Below are 14,106 nucleotides of genomic sequence, written 5' to 3'. Positions count from 1 at the left end.
GGAGACCCTGCAGCACAGACCACCTTCACTCCCAGCACAGGGGCTCTCCACCCCATAAACCTTGCAGCCCCAGAGCCAGGGCCACTTTCAGCTCATAGCCATGGCAATTCCTACCAGGAGGCAGCCAAAGCTCCTTCCCTCCCCAGGAAAACAAGGATTTGCCGATTTGTTTTGCTCAGTCACCCTGTGGCACACACACCCCTGAAGAAGCTCACATGCTCCTCTTTCCAGATTTCCATCACAGACAGGAAAACTGTGAATCTCTGCCTTCAAGGAGGGAACCTGTTGATGTTTTCACTCAGGTCTCAAAAGAACCATCAAGCACCAGGAGACAAACACGGCAGACTTTCCAAAGCTGCCAGGAATGGTTCTCACTATTCCTCACAGGAGCAGTGCGGGCTGTCACGGGAAACTTGCTGGGGCCACACAGGACTGATGCTGCAGGGCAAGAACAATGGTGACAGAACCCCGTGCAGAGGAACAGCAGCCTCTGAATTGCACCTACTTCACATCAGGCTCAAAACACAAGCGAGCTCTCTAAGTGCCTTTCTTCTGCCTCCATCTGCCACTGTGCTCTGTGCTGTGGCTCTATGGACCCAGCCTTGCAGAACAGCTTACAGTTAATTCACCTTTTCCATTTGCTTTAGTCCACTCCCCAGAGCTCCATATCCAGTAGATATTTATTTTAAAGCTAAGCCAAAACCATTCAAACGCTAACACTTCAGGGCCTTCAATACTCCTGGTTGCACACAGTAGGGCCTCTTTTAGAATAAAGAGCGTCCACTTTGGGAACTAAACCAACATAATTATAATTGGGCTGCATGTCAAAGTTTTACAAATCCCCAGACTGAAAATAAAGTAGGTTTTACTCCTCACAGATCCTTTGTTACAGAAGGCATAAAACTGCACTGCAGCCTCAGGAACACCAATTCCTCACCAGAGATTCCAGAAACTGTGTAAAAAAACTGAGCTTCAAAATCCAGTTTGCTGTTCTGGCTCCTCACGGCATGGCATTCTGGCTTTCCTAATGGAGAAACAAGTCAAAGTTCCCTCAAAATTCTGGACACTGTTCTGTGTGAAAGTCCAATACATATTTTCTTTGAATGTCTAAACAATGTCCAGGATCAAATCTCAACCAAAAAGATGAAGTCAAGGACTCTTCCAGTCATTAAAACATGCCACTTTTGCATCAGGCATGGAAATACTGTATTTCTTTCAGACTTCTGATGGTGTTTAGGTTTTTATTTCCATAATTTAGGAACAGTCATATTGATTCACTCATTCTTCAAAATATTACTTGTGTCATAAGGAAGCTGTACGGAGGGAATTAACAGGTTCAGATTTTAGAACAGGTTTTGCAGAACAACCATGCCCAGGTTTGCTTTAGCGGTATGACACGAGTCTTACAAATGTGTAAAATACCTACACCAAGACAGAAAAAACACCCTATTGTTTTGGCAAGCTGGGACATGTTACTCAGATTATTCTCCACTGGAGGTTGATGCAAACATGCCAGGTCCACAAACACACACAAAAGTGTCTACGTGGCATTTCTGGCACATTCGTAAAGGCCCAACTGACAACCAACTAATGTGGGAGAGCAAAAGCCATGCCAAGCAGTTGTTCAAGAATTTGAGAAGTGCACAGGCTCAAGGGCAGGACCCATGAGCACAGACATGGAGGAAAGGCCAAGGAAGCCAGCAGCCACCTCCCAGCCACGCACACGACCTGGGGACTTGAGGTGGGGCAACACAGCCCACCTGCTGAGCAGTCTTTTAGGTGGAGCTTTTTCTTCTATCCCAGTGACTTGAAATAACTTGAATGTTTCTTTCTGGACAGAGACCGGTTCAAATTATGCAAAGAAGCTGGATGACAGCCAAGACTCAAAGGCTTTAACCTTGATCCCAACCACAAAGATGCACCTCTGCTCTCACAGACGGGCGTTTGCGAGCTGGTCTGGGCACAAAGCGCTGCCCAACTGAGCTAAAGGGAGAGGAACACGACATCAAAGGAAGATCCTGGGCTACCTCTGCAGGGAGGACAGCTCCCGAGTCCAGAGATAAGCAGAGATGGTCCCACCACATACACACCTAGTCACCCCTAGGAAGGAAAACGGGTGGAGTAAAAAGGTGCTTGCATGGCAATTTTCATCACCATCATTTAACTTAGACTCAGGATCTAGACAAGTTTTGCAACTCAGTCCAAAAATAAAAGTCAAGTGGAATGAAAGTTACTTAGATCAATGCTCAATATGCAAGAATGCATGTCCAGAAAAGAATTTCCTACATTTTTCAAGTATTTATTTTCCTATTGTAATCACAATCCCCAAGAGAACACACCCCTCCGTTTTGTTGTGGGATTTTTTTTAATTCACAAGGATCAGTGTTTGTTTCATGTGCTAAGGGTACATCTCAAATGCTCTTTCTTATCATTTAACTTGAGCCAGTATTTAGAAGTCAAATTAAAAATTGCCTTTTTTTAATGCACAACTTATTGTAATTCCACTCCTAAGGAGATAGGAATTTTTTAGTTTAACCCTCAGACTGGTGCACTACAAGTTGTACATGTTTTTGTTCTGACAACAAAAAATGAGGAGTAGAACACAGTGTAATCCTACAAGATTGACTGCCACAAACTCTACTGCCAAATCATCCTCCTGATCCTGAAATCAGCTGGAATTGTCCTTTTTTTCTCTCTTTCCCCCACTGGTTTCACTCACATTTATCATCCTGTGTACATACTTTTATATCTCTGTCTTTACTGCCAGTTAGTCTATAAGTTCTAGTCAACAACTTCTGGAGAACGGAAAATTTTTATTCTCCGTGTTGTTTATCACTCCAGCCTGGGATTTGCCCAGCCTATGCCATCAAAGTCGATGTATTAGCAGGCTGCTACCCACAACTGCAGCTGCAGCAAGCAGTTTACTCTCCAGCAGCAGTGAGGGCTGCAATTAAATGGATTAAAAAAAAAAAAATAAAATCACTCCTTATGAAGTCAAGAAGAGTTTTAATGTGCAGTACGGGCATGCAGCACGGACACAGCTTTTACCAATAACCAACCTGCAGCATATCACCTATCTCTTCTCCAACATAAGAGTATTATAACATAATACAATACAACTGATATTCTCTTAAACCAAACCATTATCTTTTCATTTTGTTTTCACTTTTAAAATTCAGCCTTAAAATGACTTTAATTGTTGCAGTCCTCCCACACAAATACAAGAGACAAGTTTATTGCAATGGAGAGCCCTAAATAGCAGAGTCTGGTTTAGGCTGACTAATACAAACACGCATTTTGTTTAATTTTACATCTGTTCCTAGGGAGATCTCGCTCCCATCTCCTCTACCTCGCGTTCCATAGCACCTGACAGCACAGGACATCACCCGCCCCGGCGGGCTGAGCAGCGTGGGCACAGCGTGGGCAGCGCTGGCTCCGTGCGTGGCAGCTCGGGGGACAGGCTGGCCACTGCTGTCACCGTCCTGCAGAGAAGGGAGGGCAGGCACGTGGGACCGCCTGCCCACGGCCAGAGCCAAGAGCAAGCCAGCAGCAAAGAGACCTGCAGGAACTCTCCCTGAGGACCAGAGCACAGCAGGTCCACCATGCCAGGGCACACCAAACACTCCCATGCTGCACTCAAGCAAGGCACCAGCCTTCACAAACACTCTGAGGCAGCTCACAGTCCTCTGCATCTGCTCAGCCACTCAGACCCTCAGAAATCCCTCCTTAGTACCAGCACAAGAAAAATATCTGGGAATTAACCTGGGTTAGAAGTAACCTGGCAGAGGCCAGACTAAGGTTTAACCAAATGAATGCCTTATCCAGTGTATCACACGGCCAGAGACACCAGAACAGAAAAAGAACAGCACATGGAGAAGGAGAAGCAGGACTACTCACTCCCCTGCCATTAGTAGCTGGCAAAAAGGTTTGTGCAACCACAGCCCCAAGTGCCTCAAACCACTGAGCCAGGAACCCCAAGCCGTTCGGGGGGAGGGCTGGAGGGGCCTGCTGGGGCACACCGACTCCTGAAAGCCGGGCTCAGCAGCTTCCAGGACTTCAAAGGGAAGCCACTTGTAGGCTCCGAGCTATCCGCGCAGCCAAAGGCAGCTGGCGAGGCTGCCAGCCCGCTCCTGCTGTCACAGGAGCCTCGCCAGGCAAACAGCAGACCTGCAATTAGAAGCGGTGTTTGTTGGCCTCTCCTCTGCAGCTCATTAGCAGAGGTAAGGTCTGCAGTCAGAACAAGAAAGTCCCGACCTCCAGTGAGCACAGCTCACTACGACTGCTCTGCAAGACAAGGAACTCCTCCTACCAGCTTCCATTCAACAGGATGACCAGCTTCAGCATGCTGAGAAGGGACATTCCAGGCACTCAGGACTGAAGGTTAAGTTGTGCAGCAACACATCTTCTGTAAAAAGGCCCAGATAACAGCTTTTGGTGTTCCCCCTTCACAATCTTCTATCTCCATCTTGGTTATTTCAGACAAGAGAAATTACTCCAAAGGCAGCCTTGGACAATCACCAAAATGGAGGTCTTGGTTTTAGTAAGCTTTTCTTAACAAAGCCAAAGCCCTCCTTTCCCTAAAGCAGGCTGGAGTTACTCTACAACAGGCTCCAGACACTTTCAGACCCATCTTTCCAGCAGCGTCATAGGCAGGAAACAGTGACTAGGTCTGACCCTCCAGGAGTATTTCAGAAGGGGGATGCAGTGACAACAGGACTTGTGGGGTGAGAGCCACTGAACTGCTTCTGCACACCAAAGGGAGGAACAACCCACAACACACAGCCTGAAGCAGCAATAACCTGACTCCACAAGAGGCCAGGAGCAGATGCTCAGGAAAGAGCATAAGGACACAGCATAAAAGGGTCATTCTTCCACACTCCTCTCATTCCAACCCCACACCTCCCAGTCAAAGGTAAATTCCCAAGCCCAAAGCAGCAGCTGAATCACAGTATTTACTGCCCTCTCCCACAGGCCTACCAACAGATCCAGCTGTTTCTCAAAAGAAGAGTAAGGCTCCTGAATATCCCACCGCAATCAGTCTATAGCTTAAACTCACACCACACAAACACTATTGGTTTTCATTTTAAAGATGCTGACAATTGATTACACCCAGTATTCCCCATTTCTTGCATAATAAGGAATTACCTAAGACCATCCCTTCCCATTTACTCACATCAATTGTGACTTTAGATCTCTATAGTATTTCCTTTCAAGCATTTCTCCCCTTTGCAAGTCAGTTTATTTACACACCACCTCACCCAGCCTTGCCAAACCAGACTGAGCCAACATCCTGTAAAGCTAAAACAGGTCCCAAGCTTGAAGAAACTGTGGAGCTGAAGGATATTGATTATCCCAATTGCTTAGGGACTTGCAATGCCTTTGTAATCAAACAGAAGTCCATCCCTTGGGATAAGGGACCTTGATCTGGGGGCTTGAGAGGCGTTTCAGAGCTGGTGGCACACCAGTTTGCAGGCACAAGGAAGACAAAGCATGTTCCCCCCAGCGCTGGCAGAACCCTGTGTCCAAGAAGCCCTGGCCCCAGCACGCTGCTGGGCACAGCCAGCAAGGTGAGGCACTGCATGGAAGGCAGGAGCACAGCAAAAGAGGGACCTGCACTTCCTGCCAGACTGATCCAGCACCTGATGCTGAGTATTCAGGAGCAGATGGATCATGGCTCCGGCCTTCCAGGGGAACAGCAGCGTATGAACTGCCAGCAGAGAACACAGGCACTGGAACTGCAGTGCTGCTTTCATCCCACACAAAGGAAGAGCTGTGTACTTACTGCACTGGGAGCATGGGCACACTCCTCATGCTCCTTCCAGAAAACAGCACCCCATGCACTTCATGGCAAAGGTGTGCTCCAATGCTGCTTCATAACTGCAGCTCATTCTCCGTTGATCTTCTCACCAGAGCAGAAATTCGGGAGTGTGTTCTGAATAACCTCAATCCACAGATGCAAATCACTCTGAAATAGGAACCTGCGAGCACTGTGCGCACACAATTCCAGAAGACCACACGTTAAGGAGGGGATTACCATGACCTGAGACTGGGTCAGGTGCAAACTCATGGTCCAATGTAACACAGAAAACTGTTGCACTACAACCACTTACTGTTATTGGACTGTACTTCTACGCTTTTGAAAGCATTACTCTGAAACCATGTTTTGGCTGCAAACATAGCGGGGGGAAAAAGGAATTCCTTGAAAGCATTTCCACAGAATTCCATACATTTCGTAGTCAACAACACTTTATAAATTTGTGATCCCAGAACAGTTTTCAAACACATGTCAATTCAGCTTTCCAACATTGCCAGAAAACACTATCATTCCTGATTTTTACAGATATGTACAGGATATAAATGCCTTACAGTCACAACATGTGGTCATAGAACTGGTCCACAGCAGTGCTCAAAAGGTGAGGATCTTGATAGCACCTGCTATCTCTGTAACTAAGATGCTCTTAAACTCTCAGTCTTGACTACTCTCAGATCCTAAAGTAACTAATCCATCCCCTAAGCACCGTGCACACCATGGCTGAGGCCAGCCTGTCACCCACCTCTGTGATATCCCTGAATCCTCACACACAGAGGCACCCAGCAATCACCTGTGTTCAACACCAATATGCTGTAGCACCTGACAGCTGCACAGGTGAGTGGGACAAGCTTTCAACCTGTTTATACACACTAGAGCAGGTATCAAGATGCCCATTTGAGAGGGTATCAAGATGCCCATTTCCAATACCAAGAATTTAAATGAATTCAAGTAGCTTTTTTTGGCAGGGACAAGAAGGGCTGAACGGGTGCCTAATTATTTCACAACGGCTGTCCCTAGATCCTATTTTAGCATTGGGCTTTCATTAAATTTAAGCATGACTTCAGAGTACCAGCTGGCTGGAAAAAACAAAAACCACAAACACAACCCACTCAACAACACCCCACGGGTGTTCTTTCCCCCGCCCATGTTCTCTTCCTACCCTCACCGAGGGCTTGGAAGACTCCAGTTCCATTTGGAAAGCCAGCCTCAAAAGCAGATAAGTTCTGCAGGAAATGCCTATATTTAGCCCTCCCCTTTCACCTCAGCTCCTCCACACACTTGCATTCTCCTGCAAAAGGATCTTTCTACTCAGCGACAGAGGTGATCTTTAGCAGGTCACCTCAGCAGAAAGAATGCAACCAACTTCATACGTGTTAAGAGAAGAGCGTGAACAACCACCAGAATATCAAATATTCAGCTACTAAGGCATACAATAAAATTCTCACGTCTCAAAGCATGCTGAATTGCGAGCTCCAGGAACACAATATGCCCAAAATCCCTTTCTGAGTGGTGCCCATGGAGGGCAAGGCTGAACCTCTGCACACACTATCCAGGTTTTGTCAGTAACTAACACAGCCATGCTATTCTCTATGGAATATAAACATGAGGCAACAAACTTGACAGCTCTGCAACTAAAATATTTTTCTAATAAATAATTTTCTAAATTTGTTTTCTAATAAATCATAAAAAAACAGTTAACAATGGTTCCTGGGCAGTGAATATCAGCAACACCTCTGGAAACATCATCAGCACCTGGTCAGTAGGATTTCCCTTTCCCAGCTTGAAACTTTGAAACACATTATAAGACTTAAAAGTAAAAACATATAAAGGGGCTTTTTCTCCCCTCAAATTGTTTTGTTTAAATAACAACTTCACCTGATATAATTCTGTCCCAACCATGATTTAGGCCTGTAAGAGCTGATTATTTACAAACTGAGGAGGTCGAGGCATGAATTAAGTCACATCAACAGACCTAAAAGTTTGTCCCAAAATGAAGGCAGAACAAAACACACCTCTCACTCAGTGTGAGGAGACAAACAGGCAAAGGGTTACAGTCAGGAACCACTCCCAAGTCCTGTGCCACTGGGCAAGGAGCACACATGGCCCCCTGAAACAGAGGAATGCAGGTCTTATCCCAGCAAACAAATCCCGAGAGAAGGCAAACCTCTGAAACCACTGCACACACTTAACACCTCCTGGGGAGAGCACAGGGCATTCAGGAACTTTTTGTTCCCTTAAAACAGATCTCTAACACCTCCTCCTCCTCAAAAAAAAAAAAAAAGTCTCGGCCATCAAAGGGCCCAGCCGTGCACTTGAGAGTTCTCCACAGCCAGGACTCCAGCTTTCCCATTTCAATTGCAAGGCACCCCAGCACTCTTCAAACAGCTCCAGCCCTTCAAGGACAGGGCTCCAAGAGTATTTGCAAAGTGCCTGCTGCATTCCAGGTCGCCACCGTCCCTCTGAAGATGAGTATAAGGATCACAGCAAAGATCGTATTACAGGAAACAAAAGAAAAGTGAAAGTTTAAAAATAGACTTGTCATTGCCCACAGCTAACTGCTACAGCCACAGGAGTCTTCTTCAAGGAGAAGCTGGGCTTCAATGCAGACCATAGAAACACACGAGATTTGGAAAAAGAATCTGTTCTCTTTTGAGAACTCAATGCATCGTTGTAAAACGTGGTTTCGTAAAAATGTGCCAGTTCTGCAGCTCAGTCCAGAACCTGGAAGTTCCCACCAGTAACATCCTCCTGAGGCACTGGCGCCTCCAGCACACCAAAGAACCCCAGCTCTTTGAGAACCTGAAGAAGGTCAGCTGCTCTCTCAATTATTGGAAAACAAAGTGGTTGCGTTTCAATTTATGTAAAAATACTGCGAGAAACTAAAGTTCTTTTAGCAGTTTTAATAGACAGAGTTGGAAAGACTGCCTGGATAGCTACCCCTACGAGATTCATCGCCCAGATTTCCCAGAGCAGCATGTGGGTTTAGAGCCGCCAGGTCAGCATGCACACCTGAGCGGGCAGAGAGCGGCGGTGCGCTCCAGGGCCGCGCTCCCCGTGCAGCCCGGCAGGAGCCAGCCGCCCCTGCCCGCTCCCATCCCCGGAGCTCAGGGCGGGCTGGCTGCGGCCCCGCCGCTCAGGACCCGCTCCAGCAGCCCCTTGAGCAGATGACCCGGCACCAGGGACTTTGGCCTACACCTCTGCTGTGCCCATCAAAGCTCGGACTTCAGCGCGCTGCCGTGGGCAGCGGCAGCACACCCACGGGGAGCTCGCTGCGCTCCGCGCCTCCCACCCGGGAAGCTCCTGCAGCCGCACGGCAGCCACGGCCAGGGATATTAATCCTGCCCGGCCGAAACCGCCGCAAGTTCATAAAAGCAGGGAGAAGGGAAGCCCCAGCCCTGCCCGCCGCGCGGCACCGCGGCAAGGCTGCGCCCCCCGAGCGCGGCCGCGGCACCGCGGGGCCTTTGTGCGCCCCCCGCCCGGACCGGGACCCCGCGGCGCAGCCCCCGCCAACCCTCCCGGCGGCGGGACCGACCTGCTCCGGCGGCACGGACTCACCCGCTGGGCCGGCGCGACGGGGCGGGACGGAGGCGGACGGAGCTGGCCGTGCTGCGGCGCTGCCCCGCTCGGGCCGGCGGGGCCGGGGGCGGCCGCGGGCGGCGGCGGCTCCGCTGACAAAGGAGCGCGGGCGGGGCAGCGCCCGCACCGGCAATGGCCGAGCGTCACTTCCGCCCGCCGCCCGGCCCAGCGCCCCCTGCCGGCGCCGCGGGGACACGGCGGGTGCGGGCTCGGGTCGGGGTTCGGGTTCGGGTTCCGGTCCGGGTCCGGGTCGGGGTCGGGGTCGGGGTCGGGGTCGGGGTTGGGGTTGGGGTTGGGGTTCGGGCTTAGGTTCGGGTTCCAGCTCAGGTTGGAGTTCGGGTTCGCGTTCGGGTTGGGGCTCAGGTTCGGGCTCGGGCTCGGGTTCGGGGGGGGAACGGAAAGCCCGTGCCGAGCAGCGGAACGAGGCACAGAAGCATCCCGGCACGGTGGGCGGCCCTCAGGGCCTGGTCCCGGCTGGGCCGGGCTGGCAGAGCCCATGGGTCACTGGTGCCACTGCAGAGCTCGGGCACAGCGGTGTCGGGCCGTGTCCGGGGGCTCTGGGATGGCCCCGGGAGGAGACTCCAGCCCTCCCTGGGCTCTGCTTGGAGCAGGAGCTCCTGGGCTCAGCCCTGCCCGCGGTTCTGGGGCCATCGCTGGGCCCGGAGCAGAGCCTGGGCCTGCTCTGACCTCCCTGCACACGGGGACAGACCGGGACAGACGGACACGCGGGGACAGACGGACACATGGGGACAGCCAGGGCTGAGGCTCCTCTCCCTGGGGCTCCTCTCCAGGCTGAGCAGCCCCAGCTCCCTCAGCCTTTCCTGGGCACCGAGATGCTCCAGATCCTTTTCAGCTCCAGGGGCTCCTGTCCCTGCTGTGCTGAGGGACAGAGCTGGACACAGCGCCCAGAGGTGCCTCCAGGGCTGAGCCAGACTGCAAATATCCTGGTACAAGACTGATGTGCTAAATTTTATTTAAAAATAATCTGACTCCAATTTTCACACCAAATTATTCATAAAGTAGTTACTGTCATGTCATAATTTTTAAGGTTGAAGGTGTCTTCCTCCATCTTGAAGTCTTAACCCTCCCTCATCCACCTGAATTAATTCCCTAAAATCATATATTCTTCCAACCGTGGTGCTTCAATCATAGTTTAAGTCCCAGGATCCCAGAGTGGTTTGGGTTGGGAGGGATCTTAGAGCCCATCTTGTTCCACCCCCTGCCATGGGCAGGGACACCTTCAGGCACATTAAGGTCACCATGATGCAAACACGCTGGTGTTGGGTGGAACCAGTGTCCCTGTGCCAGCTGCACTAAGCCAACCTCACTGAGGTTCCTGGAAAGGCACGGGCTTCTTCCTAAGCAGGAAAAGGAAGCAGATTTCCAGAATAACTGCATCTAATTACTGTCAACAGAGCTCTTACATTGTGATGTGATGGATCAAGGACATGACATCCTACATTTTTAATAAGTCCGAACAATCCTGAACAGACCAAGTACATGAAAATTCCCAAATATGATTGACCTGATGCTCCACGTACATTCTGCCCAGCCCCGTGGCACAGGGTGTGTGCCCCAGCACTGCTCTGTGCCTCCCCAGGGCTGTGGGGGATGCCAGAGCCCCGGGAGGCACTGGGAGGCACTGGGGAGGTAAGTCCCACCAGCCCAGCAGTCAGACTGGGTGGCCCCATTCTCTCAGCTGTTACATTCCCTCAGGGCCAGCCGGGGCTGCCCTCACGCCCGAGCCTCACCCTGGCCATGCCCCGCGCCAGGCCGTGTCTGTTGGTGGGCACTGCTGCAGCACTGCTCTGCTGCGTGCTCATGAGCGCTGCAGGCTGCAGCACCCACAGCAGCCAGCACACAGCCTCCTCCTGGCCAGGCACCGTGGGGCTGTGCAGGGACAGCCACAGGCGCTGTCCCAGGGATGGCAGTGAGCCCCAAGACTGCCCGAACCACCTCCTACAGCTGGGGAGGCCCAGGCATGGGTCTCCTTAGGAGAGACCACTCCAAAGTCTTTCAGAGGTTGGCAAGGGCTGCCCAGGGAGGTTTGGAGTCCCCATCCCTGGAGGTGCTCCAGGCACGGCTGGACGTGGCACTCAGTGCTCTGGTCAGAGTGACAAGGTGGGCATCGGGCACAGCTGGGACTCGATGATCCCGGAGGTCTTTTCCAACCTGACTCAGTGTGGTTCAGCTCCCGTGTCACAAGGGACATGGCTGTGCTTTTCCTCCACACAGGTGGTGCTTCCCGAGCAGCGGCATGAGCATCTGCAAGACAGGAGCTGAGAAGCTCAGGGGAGTAGAACAGGAGCCCTGGAGACGTGGCACAGTCAGGCTGGGACAGCACGGAGGGAATCACAGCGGTGGTGCCAGGGCAGGAGGCGAATGCTCATTCCCTCGGGAAAAGGCAGGTAGACAGAGGGTTTGGAAAGTGCTCCCAATGAAGCTCCTTTGTGCATACAGCCCATTTATGCACAGCCCTCCAAACGAGGCCAGGATTTGACTCACTATGAGTAATAGGAATGTTTTAAACAGAGAAAAGAATACTAATTCCCTTAAAAATACAAATAGGTCTACATTTGGCTCAACAGCACAAGGCCAGTGATTTTCCACAGAGTACTGCCAAGTAGCTGAATGTGACATTCAAGTAGCTCAAGTGTAGGTGTTCCTCGGGAGAAAATACAGCTCTAACGAGGACCATTTTCCAAAAGAGAAGACTAAAGATTGGGTATCTAATACAACTTTTCAAAATTTAACCAAACAGCTACATTTCCAGAAGTGCCAAGTTTCCCTTGAGGCCCCACAGGTGGTGTTGGCAGCCAACACTTCTGAACACCCACCTGCTTATTTGCAGCTTAAAGCACTTTTGACAGTGGTAGCCCATGTGGTTGTCTGAGCTCCCAGGAAAGGGTGACACTGCTGGGCTGAGAGCCACCCCTCACTAATGCCTGCGGGGCTCCCAGGAGACAGGAGGAGACGCATGGGTTAGGAGCACTTTGCATGGAAAAGTTTCTGCTTTACATCTGGTAGAAGAATATGAATTTTGGAACCTGTCATTGAGTAACCCACGCATGGCTCACCAAGGGACAGCTGTTGCTAAGTGCTCATTCACAGCCACGAGGGGAACCAGTGCTGGGAACTGGAATTAGGCAGCTCCTGCCCACAGCCTCCTGTAGCTGGATCACGTACAGTTTACATGCCACTGATTTCTAATTAATAGTGAAGCAGAGGGAATAATTAAGTTACTGAAGTAATATCAGCATCATCTATAAACAGGGCTATTTTTCTGTTCTTTTGAATGCCACTTCTTATTTATCATCATAAGCATCCTTACAAATAAATTTGCTCTACAAACACTGCAGGGTTTTTTCAATTATCTTTTTTATAGGTAACATGGTTGTTGATAGGAAAATCCAGCTGTAAGTAGAATTTTATCTGTAATAACATTATTTGTGGAGAAAACCAGGGCTGCAATCTGAGAGGGATATCATGACAAAGTGTTTGGGTTAGTGGCTGGCAGTGCCATCTCCGAGTCAGAAGTGCCAAATCTGAGATTTGGGGAGGATCATGGGGCTGTCTCTGTGCCTCAGATGCCTTGCTGGCACAGTGAGGGTGGTAAAGCACCTGGCTTGTCAGGTATTTTACAGTTCCCCAAGGAAAGGTGGAGTGGATCTGATGGGGGTATTCATACACAGCTGACTTTGCACAGCTTTGCAAGGAGTAGAGTGTGATTAAATTTGGGGTCTTCCAGTTCCCAGCAGGAGAACCTCGTGTGGCCTTTTCCGTGCTGGGGAAGTGTCTGGAACTTCTTCCTGGACAATGTTTGCATTAATCAGGTGTAATAATGGCATGTCCGTGTGAAAGGAGCACTGTGGGCACAAATTGTTGCCCACAGACATCAGAATAACACATTAATGTTATGCAAATACCGTGGTCTTCAGAAGTCTGTGGGCCCCAGAACACAGTGCACACAGAGCACACCTTGAGCTATGGGGCAGGTTCACCCTGTCATCCTTCCACACAGAAAACCCTCCCAAGACAGCAAGTATAGCAAAATCAGGCTTCTCTGTTTTGAAACAATTTCCATGGTAACGTGAACTGCCTTGGTTCTTCATAAATTCTGCCTCTCTATGGAGCAGCTGGGATTTCAAGTCAGACCACTTTGCAATGCTCTGGGAGTGTAGAAACAGCTCATGCAGCTGAAAGATGCCATGGAGGAAATGTTTCAAAGAGGGGGCTGCTGGACCCCAGTCCAGCCCCTCATTTGGTAAAACCATCTCACTCTGCACTGCCTTTTCAGCTCTGCTGAGCAGTGAGCACTGCCCTAGACCAACAGAGACATGCCTGGGGGTCTGGTCCAGGCCAGCAGCCCCACACAGGGAGGGCCCTGGGGACAGACGGAGCCCAACGGCAAAAGAACACCTCTAACAAACACTGTTACTCCTTCTAAAATACACAGTAAAATACAATTTAGTTGCAGCACACAAAATGAGGCTGTGCATGACAAAGCCAGCCTGATAATTGCCTTCAGAGCTGCTGAGGTTTTTAACTCTTTAGCATTATTAACATCAGCACATAAAGACTTTGCTTATATGCTCGAGGTGAGCTGTGGTACAGAAATAATAATCCAGGTGACCTTCCAAGCTGCTGCTTGTCATGAATTATTTTCTTCTGCCTTGAGGAAATTTCTAAATATATATCTGTATATATGCATGCAAACA

The 14,106-nt window shown here is 50.1% G+C and overlaps 1 protein-coding gene across 2 annotated transcripts in view; it reads right to left on the bottom strand.

The window, feature by feature from the left end:
• Nucleotides 1-9,514, bottom strand: part of ACVR1 (activin A receptor type 1) — a 44,128-nt gene extending 34,614 nt beyond the window's left edge. Inside the window, exon 1 of one of the 2 annotated variants that reach the window (XM_050976786.1) lies at nucleotides 9,368-9,514. The gene's annotated coding sequence lies outside the window, so the exon portion shown is untranslated. Of the gene's footprint in view, nucleotides 1-9,344 lie in introns of both variants that reach the window. The other variant, XM_050976785.1, reaches the window with a different exon arrangement.
• Between the last annotated feature and the right edge of the window lie 4,592 nt (nucleotides 9,515-14,106).

This window comes from Serinus canaria, chromosome 7 (assembly GCF_022539315.1).
Source record: "Serinus canaria isolate serCan28SL12 chromosome 7, serCan2020, whole genome shotgun sequence".
In the NCBI taxonomy this organism is placed as follows: domain Eukaryota; kingdom Metazoa; phylum Chordata; class Aves; order Passeriformes; family Fringillidae; genus Serinus; species Serinus canaria.
The sequence above is the reverse complement of the archived record's forward strand: the minus strand, read 5'-3'. Positions and strand labels throughout refer to the sequence as shown.